At 42.5% G+C, this 27,652-nt stretch overlaps 1 long non-coding RNA gene across 7 annotated transcripts in view; it reads left to right on the plus strand.

The window, feature by feature from the left end:
• LOC121038224 (uncharacterized) overlaps positions 1–27,652 on the plus strand; it is a 106,254-nt gene that overhangs the window by 22,541 nt on the left and 56,061 nt on the right. For all 7 annotated transcript variants that reach the window (XR_005794244.1, XR_005794245.1, XR_005794242.1 and 4 more), the window contains one exon: positions 11,963–12,070. This is a non-coding gene — a long non-coding RNA (uncharacterized LOC121038224). The remainder of the gene's footprint in view (positions 1–11,962; positions 12,071–27,652) is intronic.

The following is a 27,652-nucleotide window of genomic DNA, read 5'->3' on the forward strand; positions in this document are numbered from 1 at the left end:
AAATCCTACTGATCCTTCAAGATAAAATGTAAATATTACTTGACTCCCCTAGCAATTTTTGTTGTATGCCTGTATTTTCCCACTATGTAGCTCCTAAAGTATTCTTGGCTTTTATGTACATGCATGTATATGGTATATATGCATGTGCATGTATACGTACATGTTTATCATTGCATTGTACTAGGACGGTTTGGGCTGCAGGTAACAAAAAATAGGTCTTGCCTCTCACTGGCTCCGTCCCATTAGCCTATAATTCTGCTTAATGTAGACACCACAAAATCCAGTGGATATGTTTCCGTTCTTAATTTAGTTGACTTCTGTTCTAGTTATTTATTGCTGTGTGTGGTATAACAACAAATTTGGTTTTTGTCTCAGGTTCCCAGCATGGAGCTTCACAAATCCTTGGAATTTCCTGTGTGATAGGGCTGTCTTTGTTCTGCTAGTGAAATGAGTCATGGTCAGACCATAGAGAGCTTCTGGATGGGAGCTTGTCACCAGAAAGAGCAACCACATGATTAGAGGGCTAGGGCATTCAGCAGCCTCTAGGGATGGGAGCTGGAGATTGAATTCAGACACGTGGTCAGTGATTTAATCAATCTTGCCTGTGTAATGAAACCCCAATAAAACCTCTGGACACAGAGTTTGGAGGAGTTTACTGGTTGGTGGACATATTAAGATGCCAGGAGGGTGATGTGCCCTCATTCCATGGAGACAGGACATAGAAGCTTGCATTTGGAACCCTCCCACACCTTGTACTATGTGTATCCATTATAATAAAACTGTAATAATAAATATAGCACTTTCCTGAGTGCTGTGAGTCACTCTAGTGAATTACTGAACCTGAGGGGGTCGTGAGAACCTTTGAATTTGTATTCAGTTATTCAGCAGTGAGTGTGGCCTGGGGGACCTCTTGAGACTTGTAGCTAGCATCTGAAGTGAGGGCTGTCTTGTGGAGGACTTTGCCCTTAACCTTTGGGGTCTATGCTGTCTCTGGATGGATAGTGTCAGTATACCAATTGGGATTGAAATGAAACACTGTATAATAAACCATTCAAACACAAATTTATTAAAAAAAATTTTTTTTAATGTCTAATTCATTTTTTGAGAGACAGAGAGAGACAGAGTACGAGTGGGAGAGGGGCAGAGAGAAAGGGAGACACAGAATCCGAAGCAGGCTCCAGGCTCTGAGCTGTCAGCACAGAGCCTGACTTGGGGCTCGAACTCACGAACTGTGAGATCGTGACCTGAGCCAAAGTCTCAGTTGCAAACCGACTGAGCCACCCAGGTGCCCCAATACAAACACAAATTTAAAAATCACGATTTTTCACAGCTCTGTAGGTTGACTGAGTTCAGCTGAGCGGTCCTCACCTGAGGTCTCTGGTGCAGGTGCAGGGAGAATGGCAGCTGTGGCTGGGCAGATGGAGCCTGGGCTAGGATGGATAGAGCAGCCAAGGCTGGCTGGACATTTCTCTTTTTGGCTAACTTGGGCTTTCTCACGGTGCGGTGATCTCAGGGAAGTCAGACTTCTTGCACGGTGGTTGGCTTTTCCCTGAAGGAGCATTGCAAGAGACAAGAATTGGAAGCTGCTCGTCTCTTAAAATCGAGGCCAGAAGACGGGCATAGCACCACTTCCATTGTATTCATTTGGGGAAATAGTCACAAAACCCACCCAGATTGAAGGCGGGGGGTACATAGAACCCTACTTCTGAGAAGAAGGAGCATCATAAATAATTTGTGGCCCTTTTCAACCTGCCTCATCTTCTCTTTGGCATTTGGTACTGTTCACCACAAATGATATGACACGTCCCCTGGTTTTTCTTTGATCTCTGACTCGTTTTCTTTAGCCTTTTTCATTGCTATCTTCTTTCCCCTACTACCACTTGAACATCCTGTCCCCTTCTCTCTCTCTCTACTCATTTACCCTTGATGATCATATCTACTTTTATGACTTCAATCACCACCAAATGGCTGATTGATCAGGCTGATGATTCCCCAAATCTCCAAAGAAGGTTACTCTAATCTTCTAATTCATATAGCTAAGAAACATGTACAGCACCTGAGGTAGGTGTCTCAACAGGCTCTGTGCCTTTATTAGGGCTCCCATCCAACCATGGTTTTTATCCTAGAGCTGGCTGAGTCTTCCTTATTTTCCTTCCTGGAGAGTCTCCTGCTTCCATCCAACTGTAACACATTCATGGCAACCTCTACATTTCCAGAATGACCCAGGTAGTAGGCAGTGGAACCCCCAAATGCCCAAAAGATATGGGAAGGCTGACTAGCTGTATGAACAAGAATGATTTACGTGAACCTTTAAAATATTTCACCATAGAATGTGCATTTAGTGATTTCCAGGTCATTCAGCTATAAGAAGCATAGATATAGTTTACATGTTTCTATTAATTGCATTTTATCATAATTACACTTTTATAGTTAAGAAGTGAACAACTCAATTGGCCAATTCATGATCCATAGCACCTATTCTTAAAAAAACCATGTCCAGCTAGACCCTTTCTCACAGAGCACGTAGATAGGACATTCAATCATAAAAATAAGCTGTTAGTTGTCCCTGAAAATGTACTTAAAAACCGATACAGATCTGAAAGATCCATTTGCTTAAAAAAAAAAGAAAAAAAAATTGACTATGTATAGTTTCAATGAATCCTAATTTTGTTTTACTTATACAACAAGTTTTGTTAACTTTGCTATATTTATACTTGAGTTTTGTGTTAGAAGCCCATTTCTGTGTCATATCACTTACTAGGTTCAAGGTGCAAGGACTTATGTGCTGATATGGGCCATCAATGTGGCTTCTTCCTTATAACTGGTCCAAATCTGGGACAGATCTTAGTTATCAGTCCACTGTACAAGTATTTCCAATTTATGGATGTTCCAAAATTTGGCACCTTCAATCTGGTGCCATCTTCAACAACACTTAGCAAACATTTATAAAGCACTGTGTTCCATGTTACAGAGCCTAACGTGCAGGGAATTAACTGTTGTTTCCCACTGGAAGCAAGAGAGGGATAAGCATTCTAGACAGAAGGGACAGAGCAGAGGCATGGATCAGGGAAGTTCAGGCTGTGGCTGGGAATAGTGAGTAAACCCTAGGGCACGGAGTATGTGAAAAGTGGGTACCAGGGAAAAAGATTGAATGAAAAATTGGGATAGCATCATGGAAAGCTTCATTCAGAAAGAGGAGAGTCATTGAGGCTTTTGAGCATAAAATTGGGATTTGCTCCTAACACCGCTCCATGACTGTGTCTCTCAAGGAGTGTCATGTCAGCGCTTCACTGCACAGGTGTCTTGTTCACACTCTTTCCTGACAGGAAAAGAATCAGCTTAAAAGAAGAAGCAAAACAAAACAAAAAAATCCTATCCTTGAACTCAGTTCCTTTCTGATAACTTTCTCCCTAAATAGCAAAGCCTATCAGAATAGGCTAGAATCTGTATCTGGATAACCCCCCCTCTGCCCCAATTCGGTTTTTAAAAACCTTTAACCCATCACCATCAACAAAAATCCTCTTTTAAAAAAAACCACATGAGGTATATACTTATTGAAGAAAATTTAGAAAATGCACATAACCAAAAATATAAAATTAAAATTCACTCATTAATCAATGCCTCAAAAACAACTGTAGTTGAAATGTTGGTATATGTTCTTCTGTTCAATGTATTATGTATTATCTCTCTATGCACAAAATGCTTGATTTATAAAAACTAATACAGGGGGCGCCTGGCTGGCTCAGTCGGTTAAGCGTCCGACTTTGGCTCAGGTCATGATCTCGCGGTCCGTGAATTCGAGCCCTGCGTCAGGCTCTGTGCTGACAGCTCAGAGCCTGGAGGCTGTTTCAGATTCTGTATCTCCCTCTCTCTGACCCTCCCCCGTTCATGCTCTGTCTCTCTCTGTCTCAAAAATAAATAAACATTAAAAAAAAATTTAAAAACTAATACAGTTAATTTTATAATCCGCTTTCTTAATACTCAGTGACAACATTCCTTGTCATTAAATATTTTTCTATAACTTCAATTTTTTAGGTCAGATTTATTGAGGTATAGTTTACATGCAGTAAAACCCTTTTTAAGTGCTTAGTTTGATGATTTTGAAAACTATATACAGTCATGCAAGCCCCACAAAACCAAGATACAGAACATTTCTGTCATCCCCACGTTTCCTTTCTCAACCCCAGTCTGGCAACTACAGATCTGATTTCTATTCCTATAGCCTGCTTTTTTTCCAGAATGTCATATAAATGGAATCCTACAGAACATAGCCTTTTATTTCACTTAAAATAAGGCCTCTGAGATTCATTCATGCTGTTGAATGCATCACCAGTTTCTATTTATTGTTGAGTAGTATTCCATTGTGTGAGTATACGATGATTATTCATCCATTCACCTGTTGATGGACATCTGAGTTGTTTCTAGTTTTCGGTGATCTTTTGTAAAGCTTCTGTAAACATTCTCGTGAAGGTCTTTGTGTGAACCCACATCTTCATTTATCTTAGATAAATTCTTAGGAGTGAGGTTGCTGAGTCATATGGTAGGTGTACATTTCACTCTATAAGAAGCTGATGAACTGGTTTACGAAGTCGTGCTACCATTTTGCATTCCCACCAGGAAGGTACAAGAGCTCTGTTTGCTCTGCATCCTCACAGCATTAAGAAAAATGTAGCCATTCTAGAAGGTGAGAAGTGGTATCTTACTGTGATTGTATTTTGCATTTCCTTGACCATCAGTATCTCTTTTTTAAACTTTTTTTTCCAATACGTTTTTCTCTCCTTTGTTTCTATTTTTTTCTTTTTTAATTTACATCCAAATTAGTTAGCATATAGTGCAACGATGATTTCAGGAGTAGATTCCTTAATGCCCCTCACCCATTTAGCCTATCCCCCCTCCCACAGCCTCTCCCGTAACCCTCAGTTTGGTCTCCATATTTATGAGTCTCTTCTGTTTTGTCTCCCTCCCTGTTTTTATATTATTTTTCTTTCCCTTCCTTTATGTTCATCTGTTTTGTCTCTTAAAGTCCTCATATGAGTGAAGTCATATAATTTTTGTCTTTCTCTGACTGACTAATTTCACTTAGCATAATACCTTCCAGTTCCCTCCAGTAGTTGCAAATGGCAAGATTTCATTCTTTTTGATTGCCAAGTAATACTCCATTTTATATATATACCACATCTTCTTTATCCGTTCATCCATTGATGGACATTTGGGCTCTTTCCATACTTTGGCTATTGTTGATAGTGCTGCTGTAAACATGGGGATGCACGTGTCCCTTCGAAACAGCACACCTGTATCCCGTGGATAAATGCCTAGTAGTGCAATTGCTGGGTCGTAGCGTAGTTCTAGTTTTAGTTTTTTGAGGAACTTCCATACTGTTTTCCAGAGTGGCTGCACCAGCTTGCATTCCCAAAACTTTTTTTTTTAATGTTTATTTATTTTTGAGAGAGAGAATCACAGATCGAGCAGGGGAGGGACAGAAAGGGAGGGAGACACAGAATTCGAAGCAGACTCCAGGCTCCAAGCTGTCAGCACAGAGCCCAATGCAGGGCTCAAACTCATGGACTACGAGATCATGCCCTGATCTGAAGTTGGACGTTTAACAGACTGAGCCACCCAGGCACCCCACCCCCCTGCCCCATCATTGATATTTCTTTTATGATGAAATGCCCATTCAAATAATTTGCCCATCTGGGGGAAAATTGTTTGTCTTATTGAAAGCAAGTTTATTTTTATAACTACATGAATACACCCAAAGGAGATCTGGGTTTGGAGGGGCCTACAGCATACAATTCAGAGAGCCCTATTTAAGGAAAAAACCATAAAATTATTCATCCAAAGCTATAAGGACCTTTCCCAGTGTTATAAAGGAGGAAATGAGGGGCCCAAAGCTTCACTTGCATTACCTTCACTGTAAATCTGACCTAGATAGGACATAACTGCTTTCCTTAATACTGTATTATTATACATTTAAATTCTTTAAAAAATAAAAAACATTGAAAACCACATTTGAATGAACATCTTACAGCTAAATCTTGGTATAGATATATTTTCAATTCCTTCGTGTAATTTTAAAGAAGTAGAATAGCTTGGTCAAATGGTATGATCCTACTGAAAATTTTTAATACAAGAATTGGTACTATTTATACTTCTTTTTTTTTTAATGTTTATTTATTTTTGAGAGAGTGTGAGTGGGGAAGGGGCAGAGAGAGAGAGGGAAACATAGAATCTGAAGCAGGCTCCAGACTCTGAGCTGCCAGCACAGAGCCCGATGTGGGACTCAAACCCACGAACTGTGACATCACGACCTGAGCCGAAGTTGGACGCTTAACTGACTGAGCCACTCAGGTGCCCCGATACTATTTATATTTCTAACTATATGAATATCCTCCCCACCATCACCAATTATGGTTGGAATCTTTTTAAAAAAATGTTTACTTATTTATTTTGAGAGAGAGAGAGAGAGAACATGAGCAGGGGAGGGGCAGAGAGAGAGGAGAGAGAATCCTAAGTAGGCTTCCCACTGTCAGCTCAGAGTATGATGTGGGGCTCAATCTCAAGAACCATGAGATCATGACCTGAGCTGAAATCAAGAGTCAGATGCTCAACTGACTGAGCCCCCCCAGGCACCCCTTTTTGCTTTTGGTTTTTAATGATTCCTTCCCCATTTAACTTCAGTGAAGTTTCTACCTTCTCTGTGTCATTGAACCTGGTACGTCACCAAAAATCTATTTCTTAAACCCAGTGAATTCTTTTCACTTTTTATCATCTTGTATCTTCTTGACTTTTCTGTGTCATTTAACATTATTGAACATTTCAGCTTTTTTTTTTTTTTTTTTTTTTTTTTTGTCTTTTGTGGCACCATTCCTTCAGTTCTCCTGACATCTCTGTGGCCAGTAGTCTTGTCCTTCTCTGCCCTGGACCTTATTTGCTTTGCCCAGCTCTTCAGTGTTGTTGCCCATTAGGGCTCTTTCTTCAGCTCCCTTCTTTGTCCTTTTCTTCCCTTCCCACCCGTGATGGCTAATTTCGTGTGTTATCTTAGCCAAACCACAGTGCCCGGATACTTGAGCAAACATAATGCTGGAAGTTTCTGAGAAGGTATTTGTTAGATGAGATTAACGTTTAAGTCAGCAGACTTGGAGTAAAGCGTCTTATGTTCATAATGAGGTGGGCCTCACCCTTCATAGGAGGCCTTAATAGAAGAAGGGTTGACCACCATCAAAGAAGGAGTTCTGCCAGCAGAATGCCTTTGGACTCTGGCTGTATCACCGACTCTTCCCTGGGTCTCCAGCCTGCCAGCCTACCTTGCAGGTTATAGACTTGCCAGGCTTCAAAATCACATGTGCCAATTTCTTAAAATCAATCTATCTATCTGATATACGTAGATATACAAATACCTAAAGGCATCCATTTGTATGTATTGGTGGATAATCCATATATATGTCTACACGTGTGTGTGCATGCATATGTATGAATCCTACTGGTCCTTTTCCTCTGCACCACCTTGACTAACATACCACCATGTATCAGAGTGGATTGCAAACTCAGAATCTCTGAAGGCGTTTTGTTCAGAATACAGAAAACACAGTTAGACTCTTCCTCACAATCTGGCTTCAATAAGTCTGGAACTGGGCCTGGGAGTTTGTATTTTCACAGGCTGCTCAGATGATTCTAATGCATGTGGAGAAAGATTCACACTGAGAAACACTGGTTTGTATACTCCTCATCAATTCCCCTGTCATCATCTATTGTTTATCTATTACTTACTAAACTATTATCTACAAGATGATTACTCCTGAATCAATATCTCCAGGCCAGAACTCCCTTGCCTTCCAGATCCTTATAACTGTCTGCTAAACATTTCACCTGCTTATTCCTTGGGCAACGGATCTCACTACTTCCCCTCTAACATCTTCCATTCTCATTTTATTTTATTTTATTTTATTTTATTTTATTTTATTTTATTTTATTATTTTTTAGTGTTTATTTATTATTGAGAGACAAAGGGAGACAGAGCATGAACATGGGAGGGGCAGAGAGAGGGGGAGACACAGAATCTGAAGCAGGCTCCAGGCTCCAAGCTGTCAGCACAGAGCCCAATGCGAGGCTCGAACTCACAAACCGCGAGATCATGACTTGAGCCGAAGTCGGACGCTTAACCGACTGACTGAGCCACCCAGGTGCCCCACCAGTTCTCATTTTAGTGACTGATACCTACATCCATCCACTCACTCAAAGGAGAAAGCTGGGAACCTTACCGAACTTGAACTCGTTTCTCCCGCTTGTCCACCTTCTTACTACCTTCATATCTTCTCTACCTGTCCACCCCACTGCCAGCTCCAAGATCTGAACCACCCCACCCTCTGGAATAGTTGCAATTAACTCCGCCTCTTGTCTTTTGCCCTCTACTCTCCCAATCCAATTCCCACTGCTTCGCCAGATCCATTTTCTAAAATGCCAATCTGATCATTCTTAATCCCTTTAATTGCGCCTACTTCTCACAGGACAGAGTCTTAATTCACAGGATGATACAGAAACGCTCTGTGCCTAGCCCTGCTCTACATCAACACACTACCTCCCTTCCCAGATAGGCTGTAGCTATACCCAGGTATCTGTAGCTACTTAGGCCCATCAGGCTATTTTTTGCGTATTTAGTATACTGTTAAACTAATCTATCCCCCAGAATGTGTTCTCTGCCATCCTCACCCAGAATATCCAGCCAGTGATCACTCAAGGTTACTCAATCACTTTGCGATTTTCCCAGGTAAAATACATTTTCCCCAGTCTTGCTCTTACTTTGATCATGGCACCTGAAATATTTTTTTGCATTTATTTATTTACATGTGCAGCATGTAAATAAATGGCAAATAATTTTCTACTAGATTGGGAATTAATTTTTCACTTTTATATTTTGGGTATCTAGCATGGAACCCAGCATATGTATGCTTGTGCCTGTTGAATAAATGAATGCATTAATCATGGTGGAAAGAACATTGTTCTAAATAGCGTCTGAAGATCTGTTGTATGACATAGTGACTACAGTTGATAGCACTGTATTGTATAATTGAAATTTGCTAAGGGGAGCCTGAGTGGCTCATTCAGTTGGGCGTCCAACTTCAGCTCAGGTCATGATCTCGCGGCCCATGAGTTCCAGCCCCGCGTTGGGCTCTGTGCTGACAGCTCAGAGCCTGGAGCCTGTTTCAGATTCTGTGTCTCCCTCTCTCTCTGAACTCCCCCCATTCATGCTCTGTCTCACTCTCTCTCAAAAATGAATAAACGTTAAAAAAAATTTTTTTAAAATTTGCTAAGAGACTAGGAATTAAATGTTCTCTCATACAAGCATATATCCGTATATATATGTATTCATATAGACATGGTGATATGTTAATTAACTAGATGGGCAGAATCCTTTCACAATGGATACTGTATCAAATCATCATGATGGTATACTTTAAATATCTTACAATTTTATTTGTCAATTATGCCTCAATAAAGCTGGAGGAAAAAAAAAAGAACACTGTTCTAGAAGTTCAGTTATGAGTCTCCTCCTGGCTCAACCACTCACTGTTAATTTACCTTGGACAAGTCACTAACCAGTGGTGTCGAATATAGATTGCAAAAGAAGGATTAGGGAAACTGTGACTTCTTTTAAAGTTTATATTCCACCTAGTTCCAAAGCACATAATGATTGATTGATTATGGGGGGAAAAAAGAAAGAAAAGAAAGAAAGAAAGAAAGAGAAAAAGAAAAAAGTAAAATGGTGAAATAAAGCTAAGGGTGAAGTTGTCATTCAAAAATAGGCAGTGGAGGGGGTTGCCTGGGTGATGGTTGGGTGTCCCACTTCAGCTCAGGTCATGATCTCATGGTTTGTGGGTTCGAGTGCCATGTTGGGCTTTGCACTGACAGTGCAGAGCCTGCTTGGATTCTCTGTCTTCCTCTCTCTCTGCCCCTCCCCTGCTCATGCTCTCTCTTTCTCTCTCTCTCAAAAATAAACATTTTTTAAAAAACTAAATTAAAAAAAAAGCAGTGTAGGGGCACCTGGGTGGCTCAGTCAGTTAAACGTCTAATTCTTGATCTCATCTCAGGTATTGATCTTAGGGTTGTGAGTTTAAGCCCCACATTAGGCTCCAGGCTGGGTGTGGAGCCTAAATTTAAAAAATAGGCAATGTAAAACAAAACAAAACAAAACAAAACAAAACAAAACAAAACAAAACTAGGTAATGCAGTACAGGTCCATAATAGAAATGGATAGAAAATTTGGTTCTGATTCATGGCAAACAAAATAAAGAGGAGAGCACTCTCAGGAGACTGATAGGGTTAATAAGATAAAAATGAAGAACTTACTTTGAAGGAACATAATTTTTCCTGGCATTGAAGCCTGAGAGAAAAATCTCTCCCTCATCCCCAGCATACAGTATTACTATCTGATTTAATGGCTGTCTTAGCTTGGGTTTCTTGGAGGTGGAATCCAAGATGGCGTTTCCTGCACGAATCATTTAGGGAGGGAGAGTTCTCAGGAAAAAGCTGGAAGGAGGTGAGGGAAGCAGAGGAAGAATCCTGGCAAAGATGCGGTTTCAACTGAAGACAGCCTGGTCTCATAAGGGGCTCTGTAGCCTTAGAGGCATCACGGGTTGTCCGCCTGGCTTTTGTAGCTTTACATTAGTCAGTCACGGGCTATGGTCTGCCACTGGAGTGGAGCGCAGTCTGCCATCCCCCAGACAGTTCTAACCTGCTGGTTGAGAACGCTTTTCTGGAGAAGGGTTTTGACAAGCACAGCAGCTGGGGATGGAATGCATTGGCCGACGCACTAGCCTGGTGAAGGGCTCTGGGTGTGGTGGCAACAGTGTCTCTTGTAACATCCCTAGTAAACACAGAGGGACAATCTGAGTAACTTTCTTTTTTTTTTTTTAATTTTTTTTCAACGTTTATTTATTTTTGGGACAGAGAGAGACAGAGCATGAACGGGGGAGGGGCAGAGAGAGAGGGAGACACAGAATCGGAAACAGGCTCCAGGCTCTGAGCCATCAGCCCAGAGCCCGACGCGGGGCTCGAACTCACGGACCGCGAGATCGTGACCTGGCTGAAGTCGGACGCTTAACCGACTGCGCCACCCAGGCGCCCCCTGAATAACTTTCTTAAAGGCTCTCTTTTGGCAAGGTAGTGGCAGGGGACAAGCAGAATTCAGTAAAAGCGATTCTATTAAGTGCCAAGACCGTATGACAACATATACATCTCAGTGGGGACCGATTGTAGCTCAGAGACATGTTTTGGACAATCTAAGAAATGGATGGACTGCTTAGTTTTTCTCTTTTAATGTTTGTTTATTTTTGAGAGACAGAGAGAGACAGAGTGTGAGTGGGGGAGGACCAGAGAGAGAGGGAGACACAGAATCGGAAGCAGGCTCCAGGCTCCGAGCTGTCAGCACAGAGCACGACGTGAGGCTCGAACCCACGAGCCATGAGATCATGACCTGAACCGAAGTTAGATGCTTAACCTACTGAGCCACCCAGGTGCCCCAGGACTGCTTAGTCTTTAGATAAGCTTCCTTGAACGTGAAATCTTAAATTTAAGCTCTTCATATGAAGTAAGCTTCAGAGAGTTCTGAAGAGTTCTCCAGAATTTCAATTACACATATTTAACAATGCAGACTAGAATCAATCCACAGGCTTTGAAAAGAAAGACAAATATTTTATTTATTCATCACTTCTACACCATCTACTTTGTGCCAGGCACTAGTCTAAGTGCTGTACAAATATTAATTCATTCAATTATTGTAACAAGTCTGTGGTGGATTTTATTACTATTCCTATTTTATAAATGAGGAAATTGAGGCACAGAGTTTAATCGCTCAAAGCACACAGTTAATAAATGGTTTAGGCCATTTACTATGTAAGGTAAAATCTAATTATGACTGTTAAGATGCTTAATTAGGAGTAAAATCAATTAAACTTTGCATTTCCAGATCAATTTCAAACTGATCCATCATGACTATGTCGACGCACTCAGAGACCTCAAGGAATACGGAAGCCATCGTCTGCGACCAATGGAACCGTGTCACCTGGTTAACACGGTTTGTTCATCTTTGTGATTTTAACAATTTTTGCCTTTAAAGTTACAGCCAACTCTCAATTACGTGAGTAATGGGAGGTCATAGATAAACTCAAATTGTAATTAGAACAAATTTAGAGGAAATCTTTTTTAAGTCCCAGAGCCATGTGACAGTCTAACGAAAGTTCTAGATTTCCTCCCCGCCAAAATGCACATAAAGACATAAAATTTTTTTCCATGTAGTTTCAGGGAGTTCATAGATTCCTTTACACCTCTGGGATTTTAGAAAGAATTTTTAAAAATTGAACAATTAGCCATTTTGGTGATGTCAGAGCCTTCTGAGACAAGCCAGAACAGTGACATTCCCCTTCATAGTGGCCCCAGGAAAACTTGCATGTGTGTATGGTGGACTTGATATTTATTGAACTCGTGGGACTCTCTGGGATCATATGACTCAGTTGGTCCTCTGAGTTTCATTCCCAGGGAGAACAGTTAATTATATATCTGCCTATACATCCTTACTATATTTTAAGTCTTTTGGTGGCAGGGACGAAGCTTGCTTATCTTTATAGAATCCATAGGAGCTTATCAACACCTCACAGAGCGAGGGATTAGAATGAAAACATGACATTTCAATGCAGAAGTTTTGAAATGGGGGAACATCTGGATGCATCAAAATGTGAATATGACTTTTTTTTTCTTTTTTAACAAGTAACATTTGGAGCAAATATCACTGACTTTCACGCTCTCATCCCATTCCTGAGCCTTGTAACATCCTCCAGGGATTGGATACCTGTTGTGCACAATTCTTGGCAAATAAAGACACTCTGAAAGTTAAATACTTGATATCTACCAAAACAACTGCATCAAAATGACAGAAAAATGTGTATTCTTCTCTGTACATTGAATTGACTTATCGACTTTAGGCATGATAGGGTTCTATTTATTTAGATGTTCCGGTTTCCATAATTGCCTACCTGAACTCAGGTAGACTTGGTATGAGGTACTAATTTGAGAATGTCCCACTAGAGACCTGGTAGAGACCACTCTAGCAGTCAAGAAATAGTTAAATAACAAAGCTCTGGCAGTTAGTTAAGTCCCCGTTGTAACTGGAGGAGATATTGATGAGTGCAAGGTAGTTTATTACTATCACTGTAAATGTGTATTGAAAATGTACTATGAGGGGCCTCTGGGTGGCTCAGTTGGTTAAGCATCGAACTCTTGATTTTGGCTCAGGTCATGATCTCATGGTTTGTGAGATTGAGCCCTGCATCGGGCTCTGCACTGACAGGGTAGAGTATGCTTGGGATTCTCTCTCTCCTTATCTCTCTCTGCCCCTTCCTCCCTTTCTCTCTCTCCGAATAAATATATAAACATTAAAAAAAAATGTACTCTGAACCAAGTGTTTACATCTGACTTAGCTTTGCGAATAAGCCCATGACATAGGATACTGGTTGATTTTATTAGAAACTTTCAACTTTCTGAAGTGGTCATACTATTTTATACTCCCAACCACAGTGTGTGAGAGTTCCAGTTCCTCCGCATCCTAGCTGACCCTTGATGTTATCAGTCGTTCTAATTTTAGCCTTTCTGCTAAGTGTATAACATTTAGAATCTCATGGGAACTTTCATTTGCATTTCCCTGCTAACTTATGTTGAGTGCCTTTCTTTATGTTTATTGGCCGTTCAGATATCTTTTTTCTGACAATGTCTATAGTAGACTTTTGTACGTGATCTTGCTGGTTGTTCTATTTCTTTTTATGGATTTTCAGGAGTTCTTTATGTACCATATCTTCAGGATATGAGTGAGTGTGTGTGTGTGTGTGTGTGTGTATACACGTGGCTTATCATTTCATTGTCTTTTTAAAATTTTTTTTAATGTTTATTCTTTGAGAGAGAGAGAGACAGAGACAGAGTGTGACCAAGGGAGGGGCAGAGAGAGAGAGAGGGAGACACAGAATCTGAAGCAGATTCCAGGCTCTGAGCTGTCAGCACAGAGCCCGACGTGGGGCTCAAACTCATGAGCTGTGAGATCATGACCTGAGGCAAAGTCAGATACTCAACTGACTGAGCCACCCAGGCGCCCCTCATTTCATTGTCTTAATAGTGTCTTATAAGAAGATGTTTTAAATTTTGTTGAAATCCAATGTAGTATTTTATTCCTTTTTTTACTGGCTGAATAATAAGTTCATTGTATGGACATATCACATTTTTTTATTGATTCACTAGTTGATGGACATTTGGATTGCTTATGCTTTGGGGATACAATGAATAATACTGCTATGAACAGGCTTGTGTAAGTTTTTGTGCAGATGTATGTTTTCAGCTCTCTTGGGTATATATCTAGGATTGGAGCTGCTGGGTCATATGTTGACTCTACGTTTTGCTTCTTGGGGAACTGCCAAACTAGCTGCACCACTTTAAATTCTCACCAGCAATTTCTCCATATGCTTTGCAACACATGTAATTATCCAATTATCTGTCATTTTGATTAGTAGACAGTCTAATGGGAGTTAAGTAGTATCTCATTGTGGTTTTGATTTTCATTTCCCTAATAACTAATGATGTTGAACATCTTTTAGCATGTTTCCTAGCTTTCGTATATCTTCTCTGGGGAAATGTCTATTCAAATCCTTTGCCCATATTTCAGTCAGATTATCTGTCTTTTTATTATTGAGATTTAAGAGTTGTTTTGTTGTTGTTATTGTTGTTGTTGTTGTTGTTTAGAGACAGAGTGTATGGAGGTGGGCAGAGGGAGGAAGAGGAAGAGAGAGAGAGAGAGAGAGAGAGGGAGAATCTTAAGCAGGCTCCACATTCAGTGTGGAGCCCAATGCAGGGCTCGATTCCACGACCCTGGGATCATGATCTGAGCCAAAATCAAAAGTCAGATGCTCAACCAACTGAGCCACCCAGGCACTCCAAGAATTCTTTGTATAAACTTGATACTAGTCTTTGATGAGATATCTAATTTTCAAATATTTTCTTCCATCCTGGGGGCTGTCTTTTCCTACTGATGGAAACCAAATAAGACTATCTTAGTTTGGAGTTTTTCCAGACTCTAACCCATCACAGCATCACATGTGATCATCAGAGTTTAGCCAGGGTCTCCCCATCCCAGCAACACCCCTCCCTGCTCCTCCCTGGTTCATCTGTGTGTGGGCTTGACAGATGCATCCAAGGATGAAAGCAGCCGATCTTGGCTCACCTAGAAATGGTCCCCCTGCTTTGGAATTGAGTTTATACTTCGTTTCATTCACAGCTCTTCAGTAGCTTTTTGGTTGTTTTTTTTTTTTAATGTTTATTTATTTTGAGAGAGAGAGTGAGAGCAGGGGAGGGGCAGAGAGAGAGAGAGAGAGAGGGAGAGAGAGAATTCCAAACAGGCTCCGCACTGATAGTGCAGAGCCCCACACCAGGCTCGATCTCCCCAACTGTGAGGTGAAATTTCACCTGAGCGGAAATTAAGAGTTGGACGCTTAACCCACTGAGCCACCCAGGCCGCCGCCCCTCCCGCTTCAGTAGTTTTAATAAAAAAAAATATGGAGAGCTTTTTGCTTTAAAAATATATTTCCTCCTTGTTTTAGTGGCCTTTCCCCTCTTTTCTTCTAGTCTTAATTGGAGGCAGAACGCAAGGCTAAAATAGATACTATATTATTATTTCACATATTAAAAAACCCCCAATAACATCTCCAAAGTCATTCTTATTTTGGTGGCAAATTTAACATTTAGACCTACTCTGTCTGACTGCAGATCTCTTGTACTTCAATGTTATAGTATACTGTATCCACAGAAGAAAAGGTTTCTGCATATTCAGAACCGTCTTTGGGGCTATACGCAATCTGCAAAAAATATTTCATTTTCTTAAAAAAGTAGATGTCTCATAGAATCTCATATCAGCTACATAAAACGTTGGCAAAAGATATTTGTAGATAGAGGGGTTTTCCTCAGATCCCTCTTATCTGAGTGAAGTTTCCTGTTCAGCATTTGTTGCCTGGTGCCAACTTGTACAACGATGATAGAACAGAAATAGACTCGTGAGGAACGCAGCTGTAAAAACTCAGGCTGGGGAAGGAGGAAGTTGTGGCCCCAAATCAGAACAGACTCTTGTGTCACCACTCCTGGTTAGGAAATTATACCTCTGTCACTAGCATTTTCGATATGTGTATATACTTAAGTTAATTGCCTAATAATATTTCACTCGTTCATTTGGTCATTTAACAAACACGTATTTTACGCCTGGTATGTGCCAGGCATTGCTAGGAGCTGGCTATGGGGGTAGTGAATAAAACCGTCTTGGGAATGTCTTCCTGAACCTTAGCATATATGCGCCTCATTCACAGTGAGTTTTTCCTCTTTTTATTCTTTTTTTTTTTTTAGTTAGACCTTGTACTTTCTTTATAAACCCCAAGTTGTTTTTGTGCTCTCTTCCTAGCCAGACTGTGAACTATTTGAGGGTAGGTGTCCTATAATCGTCATTTTTGTCAGCAGATTCTAGCATGTGTGCTACGACTCTTGGTAGGTTCTCAAGACATGTTTGTTGACGTGACTCAGTCTCTGTTGGTAAGATTTAGGAGAGTCACCTAAACGGGCTATGCCTGACATTTGTAGCAGGCAAACTGTGAATCTTGTTTCTTGAGAAACAGGTGCACTACGGAACAGGCATGCTTCTGGAATAGGTGGTATCCTATTATGTGAGCCACCTAGAGGCACCAGCCCTGGCGTGTCTCCACAGGATCTCGTTTACACCACAGTTTATGAAAACGCGACGCACACCCTGTTGGCTGCATTCAGAGAAGTACTCGTCTGAATGCGATCACGTCAGTACTCCTTCCTGCCCAAGCCAAATGATCTTGGCCGGCCACCCTTCCATGATTAGGCAGTGATTTTGGCCGTTGACTCTCTTTTTATTCCCTATTGCTCTTCTTAAGCTCCTGCCCTTCTTTTCATTTCACGCTTTATCACCAAATTGCCTCGGGAATAGTGAAGAATTACTTTACACAAAGAGAGGCTTGGCCTTTACCCTCAGCTACTGGAAGGTGATCTGTAGGCCCTTAGAATGTCATACCTGATGGGAGTGTCTTTGTTTTCCCAGGGGCCTGAGCCACCAGATTGTCTAACAGTATGATTTATGTTGGGAATGTTGGGCCATGGCATATCAGATTTGTCTCTTAGAGGGGCCTGGAGACCAACGGTAATAGCCTGACCTCCAAGAAGCACTGGACTAAAGGTCAGCCACATGGGCAGGATGTGGGGGGGGCACCCCAATGAAACCGAATACCAATGGCTTGGGTGAGCTTCCCTGGCAGGTGATACTCTGCATGTTGTTCATATTGTCACATGTGTATGCTGGTGGTATAACTTGTCCATGCCTCAATGGGAAGAAGACATTCTCAATGGGAAGTTTCCATGTTTGAGCTCTCCTCAGCTCTGTCCTACATGTCTCTTCCCTTGGCTGATATCAATCTGTATCCTTTTGTTGTAATAAACTGTAACCAGGAGTATAGCAGCTTTCAGTGAATTCTGTGAGTCCATCTGCGGAATTATTGGAAGGTTTGAGAGGTGTTTGGAACTCTCCATACTTGTAATTGGTGTCAGAAGTGAGAGCGGTCCCTTGTGGGGACTGGTCTCTCTAAACTTTGTGGTGAGCTTCGGGGCTCCGGGGTGGCTCAGTTGGTCAAGGGTCCGACTTCAGCTCAGGTCATGATCTTGCGGTTCGTGAGTTCTAGCCTCACATCGGGCTCCGTGCCGACAGCTCAGAGCACGGGCCTGTTTCAGATTCTGTCTCCCTCTCTCTGCCCCTCCCCTGCTCATGCTCTGTCTCCCTCTCCTTCAAAAATAAATCAATAATAATTAAAAAAACAAAATAAAATAAACTTTGTAGTTAGCCTCAATTCCTGCACCTTCTCTTCTACGGTATAGATAGAATTAAGCATAGGTAAATTGAAATCCCACTATTTTTTGCACTCTCATCTACAAACTCACCTTTGTCTTCTTCTACAGAAACTTCTCTCCCTCAAGCCTCAGAGCTGCTTTTCCTTTAGTTCACCACCATGCCTTCTGTTTGATCTCTTGATCCCACCCCTCCAGTCTTTTCTGGGACTCTGCTCAGGACTTCCTCTCTCCTCAGTTTTTTTACTCCTCCCCCTCTGCAGGCTTTTACCCGCTGAAGGAATGTGCTCACGTCCACTGTTCTCCTAAGCAAAGAGAAACAAAAGCAAACCATGAGCAACCTGAACACGAGAGCACCTTGAGCTTACCCGTCCTCCTCTGAGGAAAGTTAGATGCTTGATTTCTCCATTTTCTCATGTCTCATTCGTATTACAGCTGATTGTGGTGGGACGGGATCTCTCCATTGCACTGCCAGTGCTCAGGCAAAGATTGTGGAAGACTACTTATTTTGCAGCTCAGTCGTCCATTTGGTAATTGAACACATATTTAATGCCACTGTGGGTCAAGCATCATGTTGGGCCCTTTGGTCTGTAATGCTGGACCCAAATAGACACAATTTCTGGCCTCATGGCATTTACAGTTCACTGGGCGGGGTGGGGGCAACGGGAGCGGCTTTCAGACAAGTATCATAAACAAACACGTTAAGTGTTCTATTACGGGAAACACAGGGAGCTATAGCAACTTACAGGGCCTGTCTCTGTAGCATTTTTTTAAAAATTTATTTATTTTGAAGGAGACAGAAGGGGGGTGGGTGAGAGAGAGGGAGAGAGAGAATTGTAAGCAGGCTCCACACTGTCAGCGCAGACCCTGAAGTGAGGCTTGATCTCATGAACCATGAAATCAAGACCTGAGCCAAAATCAAGAGTCAGATGCTTAACTGACTCTATTGACCAGGCCCTTGTTTGTTTGTTTGTTTGTTTGTTTGTTTGTTTCTCCTGTTTTTCTAACCGTTTCTTTTTACTGCCTTTGCCTGCTCCTTTCCTTTGCCCACACGTTAAACTTTGGTGTTCTCTAGCATCCGAGCTCTGAACTCTTCTCTCCTCCTCCTCCACCCTTTGGGGTCAGATCTCCTTCACTATTACAGCTGTAGTTACCACCTGCATACCTGTGATCCCACGTCTGCACCTCTTGGTTAGGCCGTACTCCTGAGTCCTCTTCCTTAGTGTTGATGAATAAATAATGCCACTGTCTACCCAGCCCCCGATGCCAGAGCCCTGGCTGTCCCCCTACATTCCTCTCTCCTGCCCCGTTGCCTCACCAAGTCCTTTGAGTCTACTGTGTTGTGGACACTTGTCATTTCAGCATCCGACTCCCCTTTCTGTTTGCGGGGGGATTCTGCCGTCATATGAGATGCCAAATCTCGCCGCTTTGGTGACCAGATTCCTGCTCTTTCCATCCCTGGCAACCGTGATGCAGGCACACGACTTGCGCTCCGCTAGCTGGGTGTTCTCTGGCCCTTCAAATTTCGTTTCTCATTCCGCTCCTGCCCCTCAGTTTCTTTTCCATAAACTAATCATTTGAAAATATAAGTCAGATCTGGACGCCTGGGTGGCTCAGTCAGTTAAGCGTCTGACTCTTGATTTCAGCTCAGGTCATGATCTCATGGTGGTGAGAGAGAGCCCCACATCCAGCTCTGTGCTGGCAGTGCAGAGCTGCTTGAGATTCTCTCTCTCCTCTCTCTGCCCCTCCCTTGCTCGAATTTTCTCTCTGTCTCTCAGAATAAATAAACAAACTTTAAAAATATATACAAGTTAGATCGTGTCACTCTCCACTGAAAGTCTTCTAATACATTCCCATCATATTTAACATAAAACTCAAAGTCTTTATTGTGACCTACAATGTCCTACGTCATCAACTGCCGGATAACACTCCATCTCCACTGCCTGTCATTCTTCCCCTTGCTTATGCTGTTCCAGCCTCCTCCTTGTCCCTACAAGCTGCCAAGCACACTCCAGACTCAGAGACTTTGCACCCTCTATTCCTTTTGCCTGAAAGGCTCTTTGCACCGATTCGTACATGGTTCACTGTCTTACTTAATACAGGTCTTTATCCAAATGTTTGCAGAGAGCCTTTCTCTGACCGTCCCATGGAAAATAGTCACCCCCCTCCCTATTAATTTTTCTTATAGTGCTTCCTACCATCTGATGTTATATGGTTTACCTGTTTGTTTACTGGTCTGCTTTCTACCTCCTCCATCAGAATGTAATGCTACAGAGCTCCCTCGCCCCTTTCACTATTCAGGGATGCAGAGAGAAGTCTGCAACCAGGAGAGGGCCCGACCATGCTGGCACCCTGATCTTGGACTTCCCATTCCCAGAACTGTGAGAGAAGAATTTCCATTATTTGTAAGCCACCCAATCTGGGGTATTTTGTTATAGCAGCCCTAATAGGCAAAGGCATCTGACAACCAAAATTATGCAACCCATTTCTAAATGTCGCCTGGGAGGGAAGGTGTAGCATGGCCCCATGAGAACCAGTGTTAGAGGAAGTGAGGGGGAAATACAGGAGGGTGTAAGTAGGGTGTTGGCAGCTCATATCTCGATCATGGCCTGCTCATGGTTCCACACGGCATGCTGTGTTTCAGCTATTCATTCCACCTCGGTCTCCCTCTACCAGTCTGTGAGCTCTCTGAGGGTAAGAATTATAAGGTGTCGGAGTGTATCACCCATCTGAATCCATGAATATGTATGTTTGTATGTATATGTATATGTATATGTATATGTATATGTATATGTATATGTATATGTATATCTTTTCCTTATTGGACTGCCTAGCTTCCATAGCTATATTCTTTTCTGACCCATCCACCTCTGTCCCACCAGGTGTCACTCAGGCAGGTGTAGTGAGACAAAGCTGGGACTTTTGACATCACATGTGCCGGCCCCCGTGTGACCACCTGGCCCAGCCCTAAGCCAGAATGTGCTCCCGTAGGATTAGCTCCGTATTATAGATGAGGAAATTGAAGCTGGTATTCTTTGCCCACAACCTGTTGGTTGATAAGCAATCGACAACCATCTCCAAAAGCCCTGTGCTCAGACTTAGGTCATGATTTTAAAGCACAGGCTCCCCAGGTGGTGGGACAGTGTCATTGTTGCAGATCCGGTCACCACTAGACCTGCAGCAGTCCCCTCACGCTGTGCTGAGGGACAGCGCCCTTTGAGTTATGGCAGCCTGCACTCATTTGCCACCAACCCTGCTGCCTTACCTCATGAGACGTTACGTGACCTGCTTGGATCGACTGAACTCATTAGTGACCTAGCTGAGACTGGAGTCGAATATTTCCTTTTCCATGTCACTAGGGTCCCTCTATGCTAGGTGTCTTCTAGACTTTGAATAGCCTTGCTTGTAGGACCCCGAATCTTCATAACCTTCATTAGCCAAGTGCTTCAGTGGATACACAGAGCCCAGAGGACAGTCCCAGTGACTCTTATCCCAGGGTGCTTTACTACCCACTGGGGCTTTTGTCCTCACACTCTTCTATCTTGGTGACTTGGGCTGGAACACATATGCACTCCTTTAGTTTAAGGTTTAGAGAAGCTTGACCTATTTCTTTCTCAGCCTAGACCTACACCCTATTTTTTACCCTCTGACTGAGGCATAACAATATGGGTTCTTGTCCCTCAGGCCTGGAGCAAAGCTACCCTCTTTCCTTACAATAGTGTTTTTCAAACTTTGGAGACACACACAGAGAGAGAGACGGGGTGCAAGCAGAGGAGTGGCAAGAGAGACAGACAGAATCTGAAGCAGGCTGTAGGCTCTGAGCTGTCAGCACAGATCCCGACGTGGGGCTTGAACTCATGAGCCGTTAGATCATGACCTGAGCTGAAGTCGGACACTTAACCAACTGAGCCACCCAGGAGCCCCCAGACTCTTAACTATAAGAGAACAAACTGGTAGTTACCGGAGGGGAGGTGGGTGGGGGGATGGGTGAAATAGGTGAAGGGGATTAAGAGTACACTTATCATGATAAGCTCTAAGATATGTATAAAATTGTTGAATCAAGGGTGCCTGATCAGGTCATGATCTCATGGTTTGTGAGTTTGAGCCCCACGTTGGGCTCTGTGCTGACGGCTCAGAGCCTGGAGCCTGCTTCCGATTCTGTGTCTCCCTCTCTCTCTGCCCCTCCCCTGCTCATGCTCTGTCTCTCTCTGTCTCTCAAAAAATAAATAAATGTTAAAAAAAATTTTTAAGCTGTTGAATCACTATATTGTACATCTGAAACTAATATACCACTAGGTGTTAACTGTACTGGATTTAAAATTTTAAAAATAGAAATAAAAAGTATTTCTTCTTACCTTTTGAGGTAAAAAAAATCAAGGTTCTTAGCTTGCAGGTGATGATTGTGATTTGTTAGAATATATCAGAATGATATGCCACTAAAGACGCATCAGAGTCTGGTGGGAGAGGATACATATATGTGTTTTTTAAGTTCCTCAACTGATTATGTCATACCACCCTTGCTACTTCAACACACACACACACACACACACACTCACGTGCACGTGCCCACCTGTGGTCTCTACTGTTGTTGAGAACACCCATATTGTACTCATCTGGATATTCCTCCATGCCCGAAACAGTGCCTGGTACTCAGATATTACTCAATAAATATTTGTAATTGTCAAGTGGCAAAGAAAAGTTTGAGGGGGAAAAGGTGGAAGCTACGCAGTTTTCTTCTGCCATGCCAGGCCAACACTTGGCACTTGATGAATGTCACTGGCTGTGATCGTAACGACTTGTGGAAAACATAAACACAACCATGAGAAGCTAGATGAATAGAGCGTACAGGTGTGATGAACAGCCATTGAACAGGGCCGGCCCTCACCACTGCACAATAAAGCTCTCTTTCCCCCTCAGTGCACTTCAACAAACCAATCCAGACCAGGAAACCTCAGGGAAGGAGTGGCTGTCATCTCCCTAAGTAATAGAGCCTATCTCCTCTTAACCTTTGTGACCCTCAAAAACCAGTAAATTCCTTCTTTTATCTATCCTAAATCCTTTATATTACCCTCTAAGCCAATTTTCTGTTGTACTGTATTCAATGGGAATTGAAAACAGCTGGTCACCATCTGCTGTAGATTAATTCTTCATGTACTTGAAGCCTATAATTAGGTCATTCCTCAGCCTTCTCTTCTCCAGGCTAAATATCTTATTTCCTTTAGCCCTTCCCAAAAGGTTTTATTTTCCAATTATTTAATTGTCTTTCTGGTGTTCTCTCAATACCAGGCTCTCTGTTCTCCATACACCTCAAGTTGAGGAGGTTGATCAGTGTGAAGGGTTGTGGGTGTTTAAGGTCACCCCTGCCACTTCTGAGGACTCTTTTTCTGTAAGTTGTTTATTTTCAGAGGGTCACTTAGAAATGAACAGCAGCCTTCTACTGAACAGGACCCTGCCATGCTGAAATTGGAAACAGAGGGATCAGAACATTATGCTTTGCTCCTACCCTGACTCCAGATAAACTGACCAAAGCCTTGACTTTGCACCCCAAATCCTGGAGATAGCCAATGCAAATCTACAGGGAGTCACTGTCATTCTTGATTATGGATACATCATGACAATAGCATTTTCAAAGTGTCTTGGAAACCTGGAAGGTCAGTGACAGCTGGAGAAAGATTTTTAACTTGACTAAGCTCAGGAAACAAGAGTAGAGAGAAGTGTTCTTCCTCCAAAGTCCAGGAAATATCCTGCTGGTAGAGTGACCCAGAGAGGAAGAAAGCCTGTCTAAGCATCGTTCTCCAAAGCAGTGGTTCCTTAGCTTTCTCCCTTCTGGAATTATATATGTGCAACACATTCTAAATTATCCAGGTTTTTATGAAATACAGAAATATTTTGTGGGTCAATGGATTCTTGAAATGATTGAGATTGTATTTTCACTTCTGTGGCTCTCTGTGCTGTCTTTGTCTCTGGAACTGCGTTGGAGTTTTGCAGCATGACTTTTGGTGGGAAGAACAAACCCTTGGTGGCCCCTTCATGAGGTAGATATTATCACCCTCATTTTTTTTTTATTTTATTTAAAAAAAATTTTTTTTTCAACGTTTATTTATTTTTGGGACAGAGAGAGACAGAGCATGAACGGGGGAGGGGCAGAGAGAGAGGGAGACACAGAATCGGAAACAGGCTCCAGGCTCTGAGCCATCAGCCCAGAGCCTGACGCGGGGCTCGAACTCCCGGACCGCGAGATCGTGACCTGGCTGAAGTTGGACGCTTAACTGACTGCGCCACCCAGGCGCCCCTCACCCTCATTTTTATAGATGAAACAGATACAGAGAAATTTCAAAAACTGTGCCCAAGATTACTTGAATCCAGGTCTAGTTGGTCTTTCTAGTGTCATTACGATTGCCCCGGCATGCTTGGCATACAGATATCTGGATCCCATGCTCAGATTCTGATTTAGGAAGTGGGGCCCAGGAATCTGAATTTTCAGTCAAATATCCCAGCAATGCTGATGCAGGTAACCCAAGTCCTATGCATACAAAAACACTAACAATCTGATCCTGGGATGTCTGAATAAGAAAATCCAGGTCATTGTTTCCCATGCTCGGGTTGTACATCTATGAAGGAGCTTGTGAAAAAGAAGCCTAGATTCTATTCCTGAATCAGGATCCAGGAAAGGCGGAGTCCAGATGGCGTGTGTTCACATGCAGCCCCGGGGTATTCTGAGTCACGATGAAGGTTGAAAACCACCGGTATGAGTCCTCCTCCCAGTGGTTTCCTATCCCCAGCAATTCTAGATGCTTTTGTGAGAGACTGAGTCAGCCAGGGTGAAAGATAAGATACTACTGGCTTTAGAGCGATGGGCTTCCTAACTATGGAAGGAAGCTTCTGGCTGAGGAAACTGTGGCAAGGTCACTCCAGGCAGGTGTCCCCTAAAGAAGAATCGTTAACCCTAAGGATAAAAAACCAGGGTTTTGAAAGCCAAGTGTTGCATTCGGAATCTGAAGTCTACGGAAGGGATAGCCATTTGTTATGATTGATGTCATAGCAGGTAGTGTTGCCTTGGCAACATAGCAGGGGACTTACCGAGGAGCTAGACAGAAGAACAGATGGGCCGGGTGTCATTCCATTGAGAACTTAGGGGACATAAAAAGGTTTACTAAAATGAGCAATATAAAAAAAATACTTGGCACATTGAGAAATCCAGTCATAGAGGATGAAAACTCAGAAGACTTGGTTCCATGAATATATTTTAAATCTACAAAATATGTTTTAGCAGCAGGAGCAGAAGAAATTTTCATTCTACAGACCTCCTTTGCAAGCAGCTTTCTAGTAAATCATGCACTGTACCATATGTAGTAGTAACATACCGTGTGTGGGAAAATGAGTGTAATGTTTGCACTTAAAAGCCAAAGCCACACAAGGACAATTAAACTGTCACTAGATGACCTAAAGATAATTGATTGAATTCAGCACAGCAATTCCTTGAGTCAGGATTTATCAAGTAAATAGATGGAAATAATTCTGAAAGTTCATGCATATTTGTATTTAAATTTCGAGCGTTATAATATTTATGGACAACGTTTAAAAATATCTCATCTTAATTCTCTAGATTAATTTTGACTCATATTTATTTAATTCATTTCTACTTTGAACCAAGGGAAGGTCATTACTTAACACTGGAACATCCATACTCCATCGATGCCTCAAATTCATGATAACCAAATCAAAATTATTGAGAAAAGACTTCTTCAGTAGTTAAACTTCACGACTTCCTTAAATACACAAATACTAAGTTAAAATGATTTTTAAGAGGAACAAATGGATTCTATACAAGTGTTTATCCCACCACTTGAAAAAGATCAAGCTGGTTTTCTGCCATGCTGAGCAGTAAACGGAGGCTGACGTCATCAGACAGGGCATGGGAGGGCCTCACATTTTTCTTGCATGGATTGATCTCTGAACTCTAAGGATGGGGACCGGGGGGTGGCGGGGAGGAAGAATCACACCTTATACTTGTGAGCACATGTCCCTCCAAATGTTCCTTGGGATAAGCTTCTGGGAGACTGAATCCTTCCTGCAGACCCGACTTTTCCTCATTCACCTGGGGTTTTCTCTTCCTGTGAGAAGCGCATCTCCTGAAATCGGATTCTGAAGCAGGCAGACTTGCTCAGGGCAGCAATGAAGAGCTGAACTAAGCTCAGGGCTCTCCATTCCTGGCCACTCAAAGCCCACCCTCTCCTCATGTTAGTACCAGGGAAGACGGTTTGGGGGAACATTGAGACCCACTTTTACAGTGGGTGGACTGTGTGAGGAAGTTATAATTCCATGATGGAAACAGATTGGAGGAAAGATGGTTGGAATAAGATGGTCCAATGAATGGCTCATTCCGTCTCCTCATGTAGTCTATGTTTACAATCACATGTGTATGTTCCTGTACACAGAAAAGTCTAGAAACAAAGGTTGTCTATACAGAAAAAGGAAGGCCTCAAATCCTAGGAGGAATCTCCTAATTACTTAGGATTCCACTGGTTGCAAATTACAGAAACTGATTTGAGTTAGCTTACACCAAAAGGGAGGCTTTGTTAAAAAAATTTTTTTATTGATGTTTTATTTATTTTTGAGAGAGAGAGAAAGAGACTGAGTATGAGCAAGGGAGGGGCAGAGAGACAGGGAGACAGAATCTGAAGCAGGCTCCAGGCTCTGAGCTGTCAGCACAGAGCTTGATGTGGGGCCTGAACTCGTGAACTGTGAGATCATGACCTGAGCCAAAGTTGGACACTTAACAGACTGAGCCACCCAGGTGCCCCAAGGGGGGCTTTGTTTTTAAAGGTAAGGAGGGGCACCTAGGCGGCTCAGTCAGTTAAGCATCCAACTGTTTATTTCAGCTCAGGTCATGATCTCATGGTTCATGAGTTCTAGCCCCGAGTAGGCTGTCAGCACAGAGCCTGCTTAGGACTCTCCCTCCCTTTCTCTCTGCCCCTTCCCCAGCTCCTTCTCTCAAAATAAATAAATTAACTTTAAAGGTAAGGGAATGTCTCCTGAAACCCAAGGGCAGGGATGTAATCTATGGCTCATACTGGAATCAAGGGTTAGAAGTCCATCACATGTCTCTCTGTGCTGGCCTCTGCTGGTCTCTCATTCTTGAGCCTTCCTCTCTGTAGACTGGTTTTCACTACTTCTCCTTCTTCACATTGGAAAGCAGGGCCACAGTCAAATCCTGGGGCTTCGTTTTCCCCCATCCAGGAGAGACCCTCGCTGAAGTGGAGGTGTGTTGAGTGCATTTCCAAATTCCTTGGCTCAGTTTGGAACAGGTGTACATTCTTGGTCCCATCAAGTATGGCTTGGGGAGCAGTCGTCTTCTATAAATATGGCCTCTAGGAGCCCTGTTGCTCTGGCCACGTGGATGGCAATGGGGTTAGGGTACAGATAGGGCATTCCCAGAGTGGGGTAAATGGGTTTGTCCTGGGAAAACTGTAAGACCCTCTCCCCTGCCACACACAGACACCTTTTCTTTCTTATACATTTAAAGATCCCCAACCTAAGATGATCTACTTGAACCACGTGTATATCATTTCTATACCGTCTATGCCCTGTTCTTACACAGCATACCCCCAGGTCATGTTCTGCCACTGCATCCAAAAGAGTTTTTATGGAGATATTTTTCACAATCAGAGCACATGATTTCCGGGAGAATTCCGTGCCTCTTCCAATTTAGTCGTGT

Source organism: Herpailurus yagouaroundi, unplaced genomic scaffold (genome assembly GCF_014898765.1).
Source record: "Herpailurus yagouaroundi ecotype Mexico unplaced genomic scaffold, PumYag 165, whole genome shotgun sequence".
Classification (NCBI taxonomy): domain Eukaryota; kingdom Metazoa; phylum Chordata; class Mammalia; order Carnivora; family Felidae; genus Herpailurus; species Herpailurus yagouaroundi.